Raw genomic sequence first — 19,457 nt, 5'->3', positions numbered from 1 at the left:
ATTATATTAATTTTTTGTCAGACATGGTAAACATATCCTATATACAAACAATGAATATAGCATCCATAGCAATATCTTTTCTAAGGTTATCAGTGCTTCCTGCCCATCAACTAAGGACCGATTTATCCACTACAGATCGACATATATACAGGAAATGTGGCCTTGCAGACTTCCTGTCCAGAAAGGCATGTAAACAGGAAATTGAAAAGTCACACTTTATTTCCTGAGGTGTCATTGGTTTGAGTACAACAATTAAAGCAGACCTGAACTAAAAAAGTGAAGATTTGCTACCTTATAAACAACATATAGAAATAGTTGTGTTTTATATTGATTTTTTATTTCTTTTTTGTTAAAAAATAACAAACCTGTTTTACTTACTGGCTCTATGTAATGGTTTTTCATAAAGCAGCCTGGATCCTCCTCTTCTCGGGTCCCTCGCTGGCACACCTGGCCCTTCCGTCTGCTGTGAGTGCAGCTTGTATTGGGGGCACTCGTGCCCACCCTTTCTCTCTCCTAATCAGCTCACTGACTTTGACAGCCGCGGGAGCCAATTGAGCCCGCTGCTGTGTCTCAGCCAATCAGGAGGGAGAGTCCCAGACAGCCGAATCTCTTGTGCAGTATCGTTGGATCAAGATGGGGCTCAGGTAAGTATTAGGGGGGCTACTAGACACAGAAAGTTTTTTAACTTAAAGCATAGAATGCATTAGGATTAAAAATGTCTGCCTTTAGAATGACTTTAAGTAGTAGCCTGAAAGATCTACCTTTCTTTTGAATTCCTCCCAAAAAAGAGCAGTGCACTTTCTGGTGTATGAGGGTGCCTAGGCACTCCTTTTCTGTAGCCTCATAGCTATATATCTGTGGTGTGAAAGGCACTGTTCCCTCTGACAGCTTGTCGCAGAAGATTCGGAATCCGATTTCATTTTCACTGTTCTTGCTGAAAATAAAGCAATAATCGAGGACCTCTACTGCATGCTTCTATTTTAGTCAGTCATTCTGTTGATCCTTTCCTCTTGCACCTCTTTGTGGAATGTATAAATATATAGGGTATATGACTCGAACATGCAGTGCTGGTTAATTTTACTTTGCAACTTATTATGGTTGTAGTTGCAATATTGTTGTATTGGTAACGTATTTTATTTATTAAGATATTCATAACCTTATGAGTACAGGCGGTCCCCGGGTTACAAACATCTGACTTACAAAAGACTCCTACTTAAAAACGGAGGGAGACAACAGGAAGTGAGGAGAAATCTAGCCCTAGGAGGGGAAATTCACTCCTGTAAGAGTTCTCATAGGAAAAAGGTGTCTCCACTGAAGCTTTATCACCAATCCTTGTTTCCACAACAACCCAACATTTTTAAAATCCAGTTGTCATAGGGACAGAAAGTGAGGTGAAATCTTCTGAACGGGGGTACAGACAGCAAAACAAATGTCACAGGGGTGTTAACCCTTCCATATGCTATCCAAAAAAGTAAAAATTATTCTTTTGGCTGAAACTAAACTACCTGTTCTGACGTAAGAACAACCCTACAGTCCCTATCTTGTTTGTAACCCGGAGACTGCCTGTATGGTAAATAGTGTAGTATGCATCATGGATCAACCATATCATTGTGACCATCCACCTCACATTGAGTAGGTCCCCTTTTGCCCCCAAAATTGCCTTGACCCATTGAGGTTTGGACTCCACTAGACCTCTGAAGGTATCCTGTGGTATCTGGCACCAAGCCATCAGTAGCAGATCTTTTAAAGCAGTTGTAAACCGCGGCCTGAAAGGAAATTGCATAATGTGCTAGTATGCATTGCACCATGTTTATTCTCCATCATCCCACTGTAAGTAGGAACATAGCTACCCTCTCGTGCTCGTTCCAAAGTTGGACTAGAGACTATGGATTGGGGATTTGAAGTGTACACAGAGCAGTGCAACTGACATGACCGCAACTAACATGTACTGTTAATTTGAAACAAAAGCGAGAGGGAAAGGGGGAGATTCGGGAGCTTTCAGAGAACGTTACAAGGAGGCAGAAAAACACAGGCAGAAGCAATAATAGGAATAAGAATATTGTTTAACACCACATTACAAAGGTGTTGTACAATACCATGGAGTTGGCTGATGTTCATTGTGCTGGTTTGCAACTTGTAAACAGAGCCTGCCCTACTTGCACTCCTTAAGGCTACTTTTGCACTGATCCACCGCAAAAACGTGTTATAAACATGTATACATTTTGCCATGATTTTACTGCATTTGCAGTGCATTTTTTACAGGACATGTGACTCAAAAAACTCAACACAGGTGCATTTTTAAATCATTTTTTATGCGTTATTGCTACGTTTTCAATTAATTTTAATGGGGGGGGGGGGGGTGGGTGCGTTTTCCGTGCAGTTATTTTTCTATTACCATTCCAAACATGCACCAAAAATGCGGCAAGCGGGATTTTTTAGAATGCAAATAGAGTGTGAAAACAGCCTAAACCTGTCGGGACAGTGTGCAATAAACAAGCTTCCTTTTGGTACAGACATGTCAAGCAGTATTTATTTTTGCCTCTGTGTGTACCACATATTTGGCACAGTAAAACCGAGCAATAGTGTTCTATTGTGATTGTATCCAGGGCCTGGATGTTGCCATTGGTGAACTGTAGGCAAAACCTTTAGAAAATACACCCACAAGGTGTTTTCATTTCATATGATTACCTCCGTATTCTGCCGCTAGTGAAATGTGAGCATATTACACTGCAGATGTTAGCTGTAAGCTTAAAAGGAGCTTATAAGAGTAAAAGCTCAGTGTCATTTATAGTTCTGCTCTTATTAAGGACACTGCATGGAAACATCGCTTGCTTTATGCAAATCAGGGAATGTCTGTAATGTAATCACAGTGCGGGATGTCTATGCCCCATAGGGGGATGATGCAGTTTCTCTGAAGCACATATACAAGGTTGTACTGTACTGTATGTGGCCAGGTTGCAGCTCTCTAAGTGCCTTCCTTAGCAGAGGAGACTTGGGGTGCCTCTATTTTCTGCTTTAGGCATTCTTCAAAGCCATCACAATAAACCTCAAATGCTCCTTTATTTCTAGGGGCCTTAAACTAGATATTTTACAGTTCTGCAGTCTCTTCCCCAGTTTCAGTTGCAACAACCAATCATGTAAAGCCTTTCTTTTTGCTAGTCTGTCTGGGCTTGTTGCCTTCCCTGTCACTGTCATCATTACCTAAAATGCAGGATCGGTGTCCTCTTCCACTCGATTCATGGTAGAGGAGGCATGCTTTTATACTTTTTACTTTTACCAGCCCACAGCTCCACTTGTATGGAGCTTTTGTATTAGTATTTTCCTTATGTTCTAACCAAAATAAGTGAAGAATAATGGATTCATTTGGTCGCTACTGTAACCCTTCCTGACCAGTCTTATTCTTCTGTGCTCCTGCAGCAAAACCCGATTCATTCCTATGGAGAGGCTTTCACAGTTGGCACACACAATGAGCTGTTTCTCCTTAGGAACTGATGTTATTTTTTCTTTGCTTGTGTAGCTGTACTGAAACTGACCTACCAGGGGAGTTTTCTGAAGCAGGTATGTTGCTCCCAAAGGGGTGCACTACTAGGATCTGGCAGAAGCATGGACAGGTGATAATTTTGTTGGGGATTAGTAAATAACTGTACATAAATTACTATATGGGCTTGTTTACACTTGCTTCAAAATGTGGCAATGGACACCCATTTTGAAAGCGCTCTATATACCAATCAAAGCCCCTGCCACTAAATAAAATGGTTACCCTACAGTCTTGTTCACACATTGGGCTTGTTTTGCTTTTCTTTGCTTAGTTTCAAAAATGATGCCCCATGTCACTATTTTGGCACGTTAAAGCGTTAGTGTTCGCTTCACTTTGTTATGGAGGTATTGCAGGTATGAGATATCCCAGGATTCACTGGAAAACCAACAAGGGAACCATAAAGACAGCAGCAGTCACTTCCTTTTCATGTGTATATATTTTGGGAGTGTCTGGTGCAGACTCCAAATCTGGTGTGCAATGTGGAGCAGCAGGAAGGTTAGCAGGGTCCGGACAGGAGTGGAGCAACTGGCAGATGTGGTGTGCAACATGGAAACACTATAGTAGAAGGTGAGCAGGGACAGGAGAGAGAGGACTGAGAGGCAGAAGATCAGCAGAGTTGGGGGAGAGAAAGAAAAACTAGCAGATGTCACTTGTGATAAGCAGCATGGGAGCAATATAGCAGGGAGGTGAGGGGGGACCGGAGAGAGAGGACAATCGGCAAACCAGAGGATTAGTAGAGCTGGCAATTACTACTAAGTGGGGGCTCAGCAGAGCTGGGGTACTACCAAGCAGGAGATTTTCTGAAGGAGGGCACTATTAAGCTGGGGACTTGCTTAACTGAAGTACTAATGTGCTGGAGATCTGCTGAGTGGGGGTACTACTGAGCCAGGGCTCTACTGGGGCCCTTTAAAACAAATAATCAACACACACCGGTCATTTGCCAAGCTTCATTAACCACTTGAAGACCAGGCGTTTTCTGGCACTTTTTTTTAAATCAGTGTTTTTTGCTAGAAAAATCTTATAACCCCTGAAATAAATGTGGGCTGGTTTTGGATCTCCCCTATTTATTATAAATGTGTTCTCTTATCTATTCCTATAGTTGGCTAGTCTATCAAAGCTCTGATAAGGTTAATGGTAAGGATAAAATAACAATGCTAACTATAAAATAAACGCACTGCTTAAAAAAAGCAAGGATCTAATTTATTTAAGAAGAAAGTAGAAATGCTAACATAAAACACTAAAAGAATATTAGGGCAGCCCTCAAATTTTCCACTCGCCTGCTCGCATTTTGTGAGTGGAAAATTATGTAGGGCGAGCGTGGGGCTGCTCCGGGGAAGAGAGGAAGAGGAAAGCTGGCCGATAATGACAGAGCGCGGATTATCCCACTGTAACAGCTTTAATTGTAATTGCCGGGCGCTCGCCAACACACACAGTCCCGCATCCTAGCCCAGCTTCTTTGATAGACAGAACACCTGGCCAACCAGGACGTATGACATGAATCAAAGAATGTGGGCTAGGAGGTGGGACTGTGTGTGTGTCGGCAAGCGCCCGGCAATTACAATTAAAGCTGTTACAGTGGGATGATCCGCACTCTGTCATTATCCGGCCAGCAGTGGCATACCAATGTGGGGTGCGGGGGGGTGTCAAGCCGGTACTCGCGCCAATCATCTCCTCTCGGTCATCAGCTGCTCCCTCGGTCTGTGCTGGGTGGGGCAACTGGTGGCGAGTAACCCTTAAGGCCTGGCTAGTAGCTCAGGACTTTCAATTTTGAGCCCTTTATTAGGGTATATAGCAGGGTATATAGCAGGGTTGCAAAGAAAACAAAGTGCTCCATAGTGTAAAACCATACATTTAATGATTAAAATAAAGGAGAGCAACTTACGTAAGTTGCTCTCCTTTATTTTAATCATTAAATGTATGGTTTTACACTATGGAGCGCTTTGTTTTCTTTGCATAACCTGCTATTGGATCACATTGGAGAATCTTGTTCAGTCATTTTGGCCATATTTGGAGGACTTCCCCATCAGACTGTTACTGGCGCTTCCTTTACCTTTGTCTGGTAAGCGGCTGTGGTGTTGGTGGTGGTCCCTTTCAAACCTTGGTGGGCTAATATAGGTTGCTCCCTTCCTGACTTTTGGCTAGTTACATCTGTTCTTTGGTAAGCAGATTGGATCTAAGGGTGCTGGTTTTTATTATTCACTCTAATTTCACTGCATGTCTGGTAAGCAGTTAGCATCGGTGGTGGTATACACTTCGCGTTATTTATCAGTGACAATACTGGGTGAAACAATATTTTGCTATGGAAGCTTTTATCCTTTTTTACATGCACTTGGCACTTGACTACTGAGACATCATGCAAATCTGAGAAGTCACTTTGAAGCCGTTCGACTGGAATTGCTACTTTGAGTTTTGGGCAAATTATTTACCTGCATTTGGTAAGAAGTTTGTACACCTAGTGGCTTCACTATTTTCTTCTTGGATATATACAGACTCCAGATCTTTGGATCAATTTAATGAACATTTGGACACTGTATTTGTGTTTTCACACAGCTTAGTGTATGGTTTTCACCATCACTATATTTCATATTTTGACTAATATTTTTAATAATATTATTCATTTTTAGCGCAACTTATTATCTATGTATCTTGTTTAGTTGTTTGTTGCAATTTAAGCTGCTGCTTACCTTTAGGAGTGTAACGCAGTTATTCCCCCCCCCCCCCCCCCTTTTGATAGCTTCTGTGCACAAGCATGGGAGATGGGGGCGCCTTACTTTTTTTTTTTTTTTTTTACACTGTTCCTTTCGTTTTTTTTAATCCTTTTTTTTTTCCTATACATAAGGATTTGTGTTTAAGAATCATACTTGCCTAGGTGGATGCAGCATCAGTCCCCTGCCAGCTCTAACACTGAGAATCGAGCGATCAAACACCACCCATAGCTCGGTTCTCAGAGCTCTCTGAGCAGAGAGTCGTCGACTGTCAGACAGCGGCTGGCTGAGAGGTTGAGCCGGGTGCCAGTCCAGGCATGTGGGGGGATCCTGACCAAATGGTCGCGATCTTTCCCAAGCCAGCTCTTTGATGCCTTCAGCCTGCTGGAAACGGGTCACAGGAGTGCAGAACGAACTGCACTCCTGTGATTTACAGGAGAAGTACAGCCAAACCAGCTCTGGCTGTACTTCTCCTTTTCTTCTTTAAAAGCAAAAGATCAAAAAAAAATACTTCCACCCTGGACAGGAAGTGATGTTGTGACAGTGCTGCAGTTATCTAGTCTTTTATTGCCTCTGTGACCAGCCATTCGCACCATCGGATAGTTTATCGGGCGAGCCAGTGGAAACTGTGAGCCCGAGAAACCCTGCTGAGCGGTGGGGGGGGGAGCAGGTTCCACCCTTATGCTGCTTCTGAAAGCATTCCAACAGCTCCTGAGCTTCAAGAGAAAGCCAGCTGAGAAAAAAAACAATACCGTTAAACCACTTTTAAGTATATATACATATTGCGATTAAAGCTTCATAAAAGCATCACCGAAGCATCAAAAACACATCAAAAAAGCATGTTGAAGTGGTAGGCGCTTTAATTTGTGTTCAAGTCTAAGTAAGTGTAAATGAGCCCTAATCCTTTAACCCCTTCACGCTGATGGAACGTTATTACAAGGAGCGGGAGGGGATGTCCCCCGGCTGGCCGAGGACCTGAACAAAGCCGATTTTGGCTTTGATCGGGTCTCAGATGTAGAAACCTGGAGCCTTAAAGGTGCCAGATTTAAAATAAAGACAGCATTCAAAACAGCCAAACTTGGCGTTTTGAATGCTTTTAAGTGCAGAGGAGTGATTTGGGGTCTTTTGGACCCCAGATTCCTCCATAAATAGTACCTGTCGCTGCCTATTACTGTCACAAGCAATGTATCCTTGTAAAAGCAATAAAAGTGATCAAAAAAAAAATTCTTAAAGGGAGAGTGTAAAAATAAAAAGAAGAAGGAAAAAAAAAAATAAGCGTCCCATCCCTTCGTGCTCACGCGCAGAAGCGAATGCTCCCCTGTAACTCTAAACAGATGTTTTAAAGCGTTGCCTATGGAGATTGTGTGCGCAGTTTTAAAGGAGGACATGTTGGGTATCTATTTACACTGCATAATGTCATCTTTTACATTATACAAAAAAATTGGGCTGACTTTACTGTGTTATTTTTAATTCACAAAAGTGTTTTTCTCTATCGCTCATTGACAGACGTAGTCCTCGGTGATTCAACACCCTAGGGGCAGTCCCAGAGAGTATATCCTCTCACTTCCTGCTCTAGCAAATCAGTTTTTTTCTGTCTAGTCAGGAGTAAGGACCTAGATACCTTGCTGGGATCTTCGGTCCTGGCAGGATTTTTTTCTTAGAAAAGATTTTTTAGACAGCTTTTTTCTCCAGTGTTCCTGTGAGATCTTCAAGCAAGAAAGCTGAACTGGGCGACGGGCTGGATGTTGAGATCCAGTGGTCACCCCAGTTCAGCCTACGAGCGCGTGCAGGCCATAGCTCCGCGCTGGGTCGGCCGCGACATAGTCCCACTGGACGGGGACTGACCCTGCGAGTTAAACGTCTCGCTGAAACGCCAAAGACCATGAGTCACGGCGTCCGTATTGGTCAACAGCCCTCCTACCTCGGTGGAGAGGGGTACTGTCAGGAGTTGGCGCCCGCCTGGTTCCGGTATGGTGAGTAGTATGTTCCTCCTTTCCCCCTGATGGGTCTTGTGGTGAACGCGGGCCCCTCTCTGTAATGGTAAGGATGGGTTCCCCTCTATCCTATAACATGTCACAGATCCCCCTAATTGAGTGTGATTTTTTGTACAAGAAGCCAGGAGGCTTGGTTTGGGAGCTGACAATCTAATTGTAAAGATGTGAAAATGATTGTAGTCAGTTGGCAGTACTAGAACTTTACTGTGATAGTATAAGGTATCCTACCTGTCAGTAGCCACAGGGCGATGTCTATACATGTATACTGCATCCCAGATCATTCCTCCAGCTAGCAGATGCCTCCCGACGGCCACGGACCGCATACGGCCCGCCAGGGTCCGGTACCGCCGACCACGCTGACCACCATGAGGGTGAAGGGTTGTGAGGCCGAGATCCTTCTGCAGACATGCCGCTATTCTGCGCAGACCGCCGCCATTGTCTGGTAGATCGCACAAGGCCGCCATTTTGGTGTAGCCTCGTGTCTCCAGCATGGGGGCGGCCATGTTTGAGGTGACTCAAACACCTCGTGGAGCCAGGGGGAGGCGCCGGCAGGCGCGTTAAGGGGCGGAGCCGCCTCCTTTACCCAGGAAATAGGGCCAAAGACTTCCTGTCTGTAACAGGACAGCACTGAGCAAGCTGATGAAAACTTCTGTGCATCAGGGATGAGCCTTGGGGTCTCTCTCTCTCTCTCTCTCTCTCTCTCTCTCTCTGTGGGGTCCAAAAAGGCAGGTAACACTGAGGGGCGCTGTTGCGACTGGGGGACACAAAAAAAAAAAAAAAAAAAAAAGTTTTTTACTTCGTCATTTTTTGTCGCTGGCAAGTGTCTTGTATAATCATTGACCCTGCTGCATAGGTATCCCCACCTGATCCCCTCAAAGTGGCCGCAGGACCCTCCAGTACCCCACTTGTTTTTAATGCATTATCGGCAGTTTTGGAGTCTTTGGTATCCCGGGTGGAGGTGGCCTGTCAGGGACGGGGGTCAAGTAGCGACCCCCGCCTACCCCTATTGTTTATCAGATACTTCAGATACAATGCAGTTGCAGGTCCCTCCTAGGGGGCTGTTGTCTCAGGTAATATCTCCTCAGCAGTGAGGAGCATGTTTCTGCCTCCGCCATAGCACAAGAGTGGTGGATGCACTAGTTGTGTCCGTCCGGGAAACCTTTAGTCTTGAGGTTACACCGGCAGAGGTAGCTGAGACTGAGATTCCTTTTTTGGTACTTGTTAGCCTACCAAAAGGGCGAAGGATTTTCCTTTACCCAAATGGGGTCGTTTTGAAACGAAATCCTGTTATTTCCAAACGCATGGCTAGGTGCTATCCGTTTGAGGAATTCCTCTTTATAGGATAGACGGTACCACCTGCTGTCTTGCCACAGACTGTTAGGATAGAAGGACCTCGTAACTAATGAGGACCTTCCTTTTCTGCTCATAAGAGTTGTTCATTCCGCGAGGGCGGGCGATAAGGCGAAACCCTCCAAAGCCCCTTTAGAGGGGTTTCAAAGGGCGCTGGTCGGCTAAACAAAGAGTCCGGCTCAGTCAAGCCTGAAGAATATAGCCCGATGCGCCCCTACCCATCTCTGGGGTGGGGGGGTTGTCTTCACCAGTTTCTGGAGGACACAGGATCGAGTTTCGATCACTTCCACCGGTGCGATTCTTCCCTTCTAACATTGAACGGTTTCAGGGGTTCTATTCGAACCTATTCACAATGCCCAGGAAAGAGGGCAAGGTGCGTCCAAATCTGGACTTGGGAAGAGATGGAGTCCATCCGTACAGTGGTGGCCTCCCTGCATCAGGGGGATTTCCTGGCGTCCATAGACATTTAGGAGGCCTATATCCCCATCATCGCAGGACATCAGCGTTTTTTCGCTTTCCCAAAGATCATCCCTGGTTCCCACCAGGAGACTGAACTATCTGGGCCTAAGGTTGGATACATCCTGGGCAAGAGAGTTTCTCCTTGCGGAGAAACTCCAGAAGGTTCAGTCAACGATTCGGATGTTGCTGTCCGTCAATTGGCTGGGACTGATGGTGGCCTTCTTAGAGGCAGTACCGTATACCCAGTCTCATACCCGAATTCTCCTGAAGGAGATTCTTTTTTAATGGAATCAGAATTCCGATTCCCTGGACAATCGGATTCGGTTGAGCGAGCGGACCAGGAAGTCTCCGATGCTCAACCAGGGGAAGTCATTTCTTCCGATAGTATCCAGATTACCAATAGGGTATCGGAACTGAGAGCGATCAGATTTTGTCTGATTTACTGGATCGAGCAGCTCTAGAGCAGCCCGATTCGGATCCAATCGCATATGGCCTCTTCATCCAGAGGTTTTTCACTAGCTGTCCCTTCATTGGGACATCCCGGATGTGGATCTGTTGGCACCTTGGCTCAACAGGAAGGTGCGGAGGTTTGTAGCTCGCACCGCGATCCTCTAGCGGACGCAGCAGAAACGCTAATCGTCCCGTGGGGGCAGTATCAGCTACGGCATGCCTTCCATCCTCTCAAGTTGCTGCGGGAACTTCTTCGCAGGATAGAGGTGGAGGGAATTCCAGTTATTCTGGAAATTCCGGACTGACCTCGTCGAGCCTGGTACGCCGACTTGGTGAGACTAGTCGCGGACGCTCCTTGGAGACTTCCTCTCAGGGAGGATTTGCGGTCTCAGGGACCGATCTTCCATCTTGCTTTACAGTCGCTGGCTTAATGGCCTGGCCATTGAGACCCAGGTACTGAAGGACAAGGGAGTGTCAGCTTCAGTTATTCCTACTTCCAGTTAAAGCAAGGAAAGTGACTTCCAGCACATGGAAGTCTTATATTTGCGTGGTGTGAATCTCTTGGATTTCCCCCACATACCTATTCGGTGATCCGAATCTTGGTCTGTCTGCAACAAGGGGTTGAGCAGAAACTATCCTTGAGCACGATTAAGGGTCAGGTTTTCGGCGTTAGCAATCTTCTTTTTAGAAACCTTTGGCTAATCATTCCTTGGTGCGGAATTTCATCCAGGGGGTGCGACAGCTGGCTCCGCCAGTGCGCGCACCCTTACCGCCTGGGATCTTAATTTAGTGTGGTCGGTTCTTCAGAAACTTCTCTTTGAAGATATCAGGGAGATTCCCTTGCTTACATTATCCCAGAAGGTGGCCTTCTTGGTGGCCATTACTTCTGTACGCAGGGTGTCAGAACTGGCCGCATTATCCTGTCGTTCCCCAGATCTGGTGGTTCATAGGGATAAGGTGGTTCTTCTTCCGAATCCATCCTTCCTTCCTAAAGTGGTTTTCGTAAGACGGACTCACTTTTGTGATCACGGATAGCCCTTGAAGGGGATTGCCTGTGTCTGCCCCGACCATATCTAGATGGATCAGTCAGACGGTGGTACAGGCTTATTCTATTAAGGGTCGGAATCCTCCGTTTCCTGTTAGGGCGCACTTCACTCGAGCGCACAGTACTTCCTGGGCCTATAGCCATCAGGCGTCAGTGGTCCAGGTATGTAAGGCGACCACCTGGTCGTCGGTACATACCTTTACAAAATTTTATAAGATTGATGTGATGGCATCGGCGGATGCCTCATTTGGCCGCAAGGTTTTGCAGGCCGCAATTTGAGGAGACCGGTGGTCTACCTCAAGGGTTTTTTTCTGTTGAAAAATTTCTGTTGAGTCTCATCACTGAGGATGAGCATGGTAAACTTCTAGTTGGCACCGGTTGGGCCTTCTAGATTGGATTTGATTTCCATTTTTCCCACCCCTCATTTGTGGTACTGCTTTGGGACGTCCCGAGGGTGTTGAATCACCGAGGACTACGTCTGTCAATGAGCAATAGAGAAAAATGGATTTTTGTAAAATCTTACCGTAAAATCCTTTTCTCTTAGCTCATTGACAGACGTAGTACCCGCCCCTCTGTTTTTAAGTTGGGTTGGGTTAAATTCTCTAAACACTGCTTTGTGACATAACTGATTTGCTAGAGCAGGAAGTGAGAGGATATACCCTCTGGGACTGCCCCTAGGGTGTGGCCAGAACGTTTTCTTTCCTGTCTAGTCCTACTCCTGTAGAGGGCAGCATAACCCGAGGGTGTTGAATCACCGAGGACTACGTCTGTCAATGAGCTAAGAGAAAAGGATTTTACGGTAAGATTTTACAAAAATCCATTTTTCTTCCAAGACAATTGCATTTGAAAGACCGTGTGCAAAAATGACTTAAAATACGATCGCCATCTAGGGTCTCTGCTAAAAACAAATATGTATATAATGTTTGGGGGTTCTAAGTCATTTTCTAGCACAAAATACTGATTTTAACTTAAAACTGTAAGCAACAAATGTCAGAAAAACGCTTAGGCATGAACGGGTTACATTTGTTTTATAATAAAAGCAGTATAACTGCCTGAGAATCTTTCTTTTAGAGTACCTTCCTACACTCTCATGAACATCAGAAATCAGACAACAGAGGTTATGTACTGTCAGGTTCTGTTGCATTGTACAACACTGCCAGTCTAGCGTTTTCTCAAGCATATCTTGCTGGAGGGTGGGGTGTTCAGACAGCTTTCTGGAAGAGAAAATCTCAGGGAGGAATCTCAGCAGTGTCTCGCTGGTTTTTCTATAGTCCAGTGAGCTGCTAGGTAACACAGCTTGCTGCAAAAGTGAATAGTGGTATTCCTATAGTGTGGTCAAACAGAATTAGAAATATTTTAATGTTAGTTAGCAATTCTCATCTACATATTTAAATTGTGTAGTTAGACATTTGGCTGGAGTTCTGCTTTAAAACGCCTCTGTTGTTGATTTTGAAAAGAATTACTCTTCCAACAAAGCCTGCTTATAATTAGATATCCTAGTGCCTGTTCCTCAAATCTTTGCTCATTTGCAGAACAAAGCCACCAGAGGCATCTTCAGCCTACACATTTCTGATTGTCTGAATGTATTGGGCAGCAAAAAAACCACAGAGAGCAACTGGACTGTAGACATCTGACAGTTACTTTAGGATCACTTCTTTCTGTAACCAAACCCACCTGTTTGAGTGGCATCTGAAAGCAAACCTGGAGGTTGCCATTTATAACTTTTGCATCTGGAAATTCTAGTGATCTGACCATCATGTAGATGAAATGTCTTCAGTACATTTTAAAGGAGAAGTTAATATTTTGTAACATGTTACATCCGTATTCAATGTTACTGTTGCTGTAGCCCCCCGCACTCCCCCAATCCCCCATTGTGACAGCGGGCCAGGGATCTTCTCCCTGCACTCGCTGTCACAATTTAAAAAAAAAACTCGGCCGTGCAGGGCTCTGCTCACCCATCCACGTCATCTATTCACAGAGTTCTGTGAATGGGAGAACTACAAGTACCAACATCCTTTGCAGATGATCGCATATAGGTCTCAATGAACTACCAGGGAGATGTTGAGCGCTCTTAAGTAGTTCATTGATGCTTCCTGTCATTGTGTAACTCCCTGCCCGTACAAAGTGCGAGCAGACAGCTTGACAATCTACTGGAGCCCTGCATTGCGCCCATGATCTGCTGATCCTGGAGGCAATCCTTTGCAGGCTCCTAGTGAAAAATAAAACAAACAATGACCATTTTTTTAACCTGCGAAATAGATGTTCATTTTTTTTTTTTGCAAAGGTGAGCTTATTCTTTAGGTCACAGATGTGGAACAAATGTGAAGAACACAGAGTGTTGATTTTACTCTTACCCTCTAACCTGCATGTTTTTTCCAGCTAGAGGCAGCCAAGTATCCAATATTTTTCATGGAAACCACCCATATCGCTCTTAGTCCAAGTTTCTTTGAAGAACTGGAAGGATTGCTTCTATTGACTCACACTGTATTACTACAGGAGGTTTTATGGTTCCCTTTTCAGATCTGTTTAGCTATGGTGTACTAAACTAAGGTTTAATAGTAGCCAGCACCTGATCCAAATGTTGTCATCTTCCATATCTCTGTTAGACAGGGGTTATTAGTGTTATACCGTATTATGCTTCATGTTCTTCAGATATATATCAAATTTATTAATGCATCCGGTAAAAATTCACATCTCGTAAAAGCATATTGTCAAATATATACAGTTGAAAAAAGAATTATTTGATCCCTTTCAGATTTTGTAAGTTTGCCCACTACCCAGAAATGAAGTGTCTATAATTTTTATCATAGGCGTTTATTAAATGATAGAGACAGAATATCAACCAAAAAAAACACATAATACAAATGTTATAAATTGAGTTGCAGTTCAGTGGGTAAAATAAGTGTTTTATCCCCAAGCAAAACCTGATTTAGTACTTGGTGGAGAAACTTGTTGGCAAGCACCAAGGGAAAACGTTTCTTGTAGTTGGTTACCAGGTTTTCACACATCTTAGGAGGGATTTTTGGTCCACTCTTCTTTACCGATCTTCTCTAAATCCTTAGGTTTCTTGGCGGTTGCATGGAAACTCGCAGCTTTAGCTCTCTCCATAAAATTTCTATATGGAGACTGGCTAAGCCACTCCGTGACCTTAATGTGCTACTTTTTGAGCCACTTCTTTGTTGCCTTGGCAGTATGTTTTGGGTCATTGTCATGCTTGAAGACCCATCCACAACCCATCTTCAGTGTTATGGGGGGGAAGAAGGTTCTCATCCAAGATTTTTCAATACTCGGCTCTGGTTCGTTGGCCCCTCAATACCATGAAGTCGGCCTGTACCTTTAGCAGAGAAACGGCCCAAAGCATAATGTTTCCACCTCCATGCTTGACTGCAGGAATGGTGTTTTTAGGGTCATAGTCAGCATTTTTCTTCCTCCAAAGAGCTCAATTGTGCTCTCATCTGACCAAAACACTTTCTGCCAATCCTCCTCTGTGTATCATTTAGATGTTCACTGGCAAATTTTAGATGGACCTGTGCATGTGCATTCTTGAGGAGGGGGACCTTGAGGGCGCTGCATGATTTCAATTCATGGCAGCGTATTGTGTTACCAATAGTTTGGTGACTGTGGTCCCAACTGCCTTGAGATCATTCACAAGCTCCACCTGTGTAGTTCTGGGCTGATCCCTCACTTTTCTCATGATCATCCTTACCCCATGAGGCGAAATCCTGCATGGAGCTCCTGACCGAGGGCAGTTTGATGGTTATTTTGTATTTCTTCCATTTTTAAATAATTGCTCCAAAAGTTGTCTCCTTCTCAACAAGCTTCTTGCTGATGTTCTTGTAGCTCATTCCAGCCTTGTGCAGGTTTACAATCTTGTCTCTGACGTCCTTTGACAGCTCTCTGGTCTTGCCCATAATCGTGAGGTTTGAATGAAAGAAAGAGATTCTTTGGACATGTGTCTTTTAAACACATAAGTAGTTGTCGTTGGGAGCACCTTCTTAAATTGACAGGACTAATCTGTGTACCACATGAGCACATACTGTAGCTGTTCTGTGGGAGCCAGAATTATTGTTGGTTGGTAGGGGATAAAATACTTATTTTACTCACTGAACTGCAACTCCACTTATAACATTTGTATCTTTTGTTTTTTCTGGACTTTTGGTTGATATTCTATCTCTATCATTTAAAATACACCTATGATAAAAATATAGACCATTAATTTCTTTGTAAATGGGCAAACTTACAAAATCTGCAGGGGATCAAATAATTATTTTCCTCACTGTACATTGGACTCAACATAAATCAGACTAAACAAGAATATATAGTAGACCTTCAGACAAATGTAATTGTCTACGCCCATGTTGATGCACCTTACTGCTGCAGTCCTGAGTCTGTAAGGTAAATATACTTTTATTAAAATTGCTTTCCCAACAAAGCCGCAGAGGTACCGTATATTTTAGTATGGATAGAAAAGACTGTCTCACCTCAAAAAGGATCCCTAGGCCAGAGCCTGTGATGGGCACCCCAGTGCCTGGCCCGGTAGAAGAGATGGAATTGCTGATTGAATCAAAGTGGGCTATACAATTGAAGAATTGCACTCTGTGTACAAAAGCATTGTAGGACCCTTTTGGGGGAGATATTATTGAAGGGAGATTTGCCTTTTCTATGCTATTATATATGTTATCTCTGTGGCTTTGTTGAGACAGTACTTTTAATTAAAGTATATATATATATACCTTACAGACAATCTAACCATATATTAGGTTAGTTGTACAACTGTACAGCCCAGTCCTGAAGCAGGACACAACCACAAAACACGCCAACATGGGCATTAATATTTGTCTGAAGGTCTTCTATATGTACAAGTATGGTCTTATTAGGTGGATGTCTAATATACATTAGACACTTGAAAATATGTTTTTAAGATTTTCTCAATTTTATTGAATATTTTATTTTTGATAGATTTTGTGACTGTTGTTCCTGGCTTCTCGGTGATACATTTAAAGCCCTACTCAAATACTTTAGCTTTTTTAAACGTTGAATAATGGGGTGGTGGCATTTGAGGGGGTTTTAAAGCATTATTAAAGCCAAAACCCCCAAAAATATAATATATTGCAGCTTACCAATTCTTAGGTGTGGTGGCTGCATTCCTTTTTTAAGACTAACAGATTTAGATGTACTTGACAAACAAATTGAAGCTGAACTCCCAAAAGCACTTTAAAGGCATGTATAGTAACAGCTTTTTCCTTTTGGGATAAAGGTTTTACATAAATAATAAATGCTGATCATTATAAGCACCCCTGTCTGTGTTAAATGGTTTGTCTCAACCCGGTAACTGCTACTTTGTCTGGATAGCTTAGTCTGTTAAAGGAAGGGAAATAACATATTTACTACCTGGATCACCAGGTGAAAATAACACAAAAAAACCCAGAAGAAAAAAAAAAAAACAGTGTAGCCACTACATCTAAGAACTGTTGACCTGCAATTTTTGTTTTTGGGTTTAACTACTTGCGGACCGCCTTCCACAGAAGAGCAGCCCGGCTGCGCTGGATCACATACATGTACGTACGCATGCCCGCCACCCCTAGCTGTGCTGCCATTTGCTACAGCACAAGCCAATCAGCAGGTCCCGGACAATGATTTATGGCTGGAACCTGCTGATCAGCTGAGCGAATCACAGAAAAAAGCCCTTTATAAACACAGGGCTCTCTACTGTCAGCAACAATGGGCTGTTATTTTTTTTTTTTTCCATGCAAGTAAACTAAAAACCGGCACATTGCTTAGAAAAACACACAGTAAGCATTGTTAGGCACATTTAATCCCTTAATCGCCCTAGATGTTAACCCCTTCCCAGGCAGAGTCATTAGTACAGTGACTGTGCATATTATTAGCACTGATCCCAGTATTAGTGGTGATGTCAGTGGCAGAAAGTCAGCCCCCCCCCCAGCATCAGTCAGCATTAGATTGCCCACCACACTATCACAGTCCCATTTTATACGTCGCTGATCACCGCCATTAGTAGTATAAAAAAAAATCCAATATACAATATATATTAGAGCTTGTAGATGCTATAACTTTTACGCAAACTGATCAATATGCACTTATTGGGATTTTTTTTTTTTTTTTTTTTTTTACCAAGGACATTTTCCAACATTTATGAAGAAATCTAATTAAAAAAAAAAAAAAAAAACTCTTGGATGTGTTTTATGGCAGAAACTTTTCAGGCTTTTTCATTTATATCACAAAAAATACAAAACCCAGTGGTGATTAAATACCACCAAAAGAAATCTCTATTTGTATGAAAAAAAAAATATAAATTTAGTTTGGGGAGAGTTGCATGACTGCGCAATTACCAGTTAACCACTTCCAGGCCGCCCCCTGCAGTTTTACGTCTGTACTTTGACGTTAAATTCCAGGGTTATTGCAGCAAATAGCTGCCATAACCCCAGTATTTTCTTATTTGGCCAGCGGTCATCTTTCACATGAAAGTTGTCCCATCGGCGGATTAGCTGCAGGATCACTTTTCTGGGCAGCCACCCATAAGAGGGTGACACCAATCCAACCAGCCACCACAGTGTTCCTGCAAGGCAGCCACCCATAAGAGGGTGACACCAATCCAGCCAGCCACCACAGTGTTCCTGCAAGCCAGCCACCCATAACAGGGTGACACCACCAAACCAGCCACCACACCACAGACTGTTCCTGAAAGCCTGCCACCAATAACAAGGTGACACCAGTCACCAAGCCAGCCACCCAGAACAGGGTGACACCAAGTCAGCCACACTGCCAGGCATCATCCACCACCAAACCCACAACAGGGTGCTAGTGCCAGCATCAGCAACAACTTCAGCTTCAGCAAGCCATTTCTTTAAGCAATTTGTGTCTTTCAAGTTTAAATGGAGATGGATGAGGGGGGAGAGAGTAAAAGTGTGGTCTGGGACTATTTCTCATCTCAACCATCTCCAGGAAAAGCAGCAGTGTGCAACACATGTACAAGCAACATAAGCATGGGATCAATAACTGCAAAAAAAAAAAACCTCAAATCTTTGGGCCCATCTAAGAGTTCATCATATTGAATTGTATCATGCAGCACAGAAAAAACAAAATGAATATCAATGTGATTTTGAAATACCTCCTCCACTATCCCAGGCAACAATAAGAGATATGTTTGTGAAAAAAAACAGACGTCACTGTCTAGATTCAGATGAAAGATCCCAACTGCTGGACAGAGTAATCACAGAGATGTTTGTCACTGATAACCAGCCATTTACAATGGTGTCTGACTCAGGATTTTAGCGGTTTATGTCCGTGCTTGAGCCAAGCTACACACTGAAGAGTGAGAAGTATTATCGAACCAAAATGCTGGCAAAGCTACACCAAAAGGTAGTTGACAAAGTAAAGGCTATGCTGCAACCAGAGAATGCTGGCAACTAGCTCTCATTCACAATGGACTGCTGGTCACAAACGGAGTCCGAGTCACTACTCATTCTTGTGATGCAAGGATCCCACACAGCTGAGTACAGTAGAGAAATGTTTCTAAGCATGCTTGAAGAATGGGGAATCAGCAAAGACCGAGTGATGCTTGCGCAACTTAGAGACAGTGGCGCAAACATGCCTAAAGAAGTGAGGCTTGCTGAAACGTCAGACCTCTATGTCATCATGGCACACAACAGCCTCCAACTTTCAAATGATGGTCTGTCAAGCCAAAGAGATTTGCTTGATATGTTTTGAGAAGCATGAAGGGATTAAACATGTGCTTGCAAGTCTTTTGAATCCTCAATACAAGAACCATGCTTTCTCTTCTGATGATGTATTGGCTAAGGCGAAACAATGGCTGACAGATGATATGGAGGTGCAGGAGGTTCCTGCCGAAAAAGAAAAGTCCAGAACACTACTTTTATGAAGAGCAGCATGCTGAA

General features: G+C 43.6%; 1 protein-coding gene across 1 annotated transcript in view; it reads left to right on the top strand.

Moving 5' to 3' along the window:
* DTNBP1 (dystrobrevin binding protein 1) overlaps positions 1–19,457 on the top strand; it is a 154,606-nt gene that overhangs the window by 9,582 nt on the left and 125,567 nt on the right. The gene's annotated exons all lie outside the window — the stretch shown is intronic.

The sequence above is a fragment of the Pelophylax lessonae genome (genome assembly GCF_965119305.1).
Source record: "Pelophylax lessonae genome assembly, chromosome: 5".
Classification (NCBI taxonomy): domain Eukaryota; kingdom Metazoa; phylum Chordata; class Amphibia; order Anura; family Ranidae; genus Pelophylax; species Pelophylax lessonae.
Note: the sequence above shows the minus strand (reverse complement) of the source record. Positions and strands in the feature narration are given on the sequence as shown.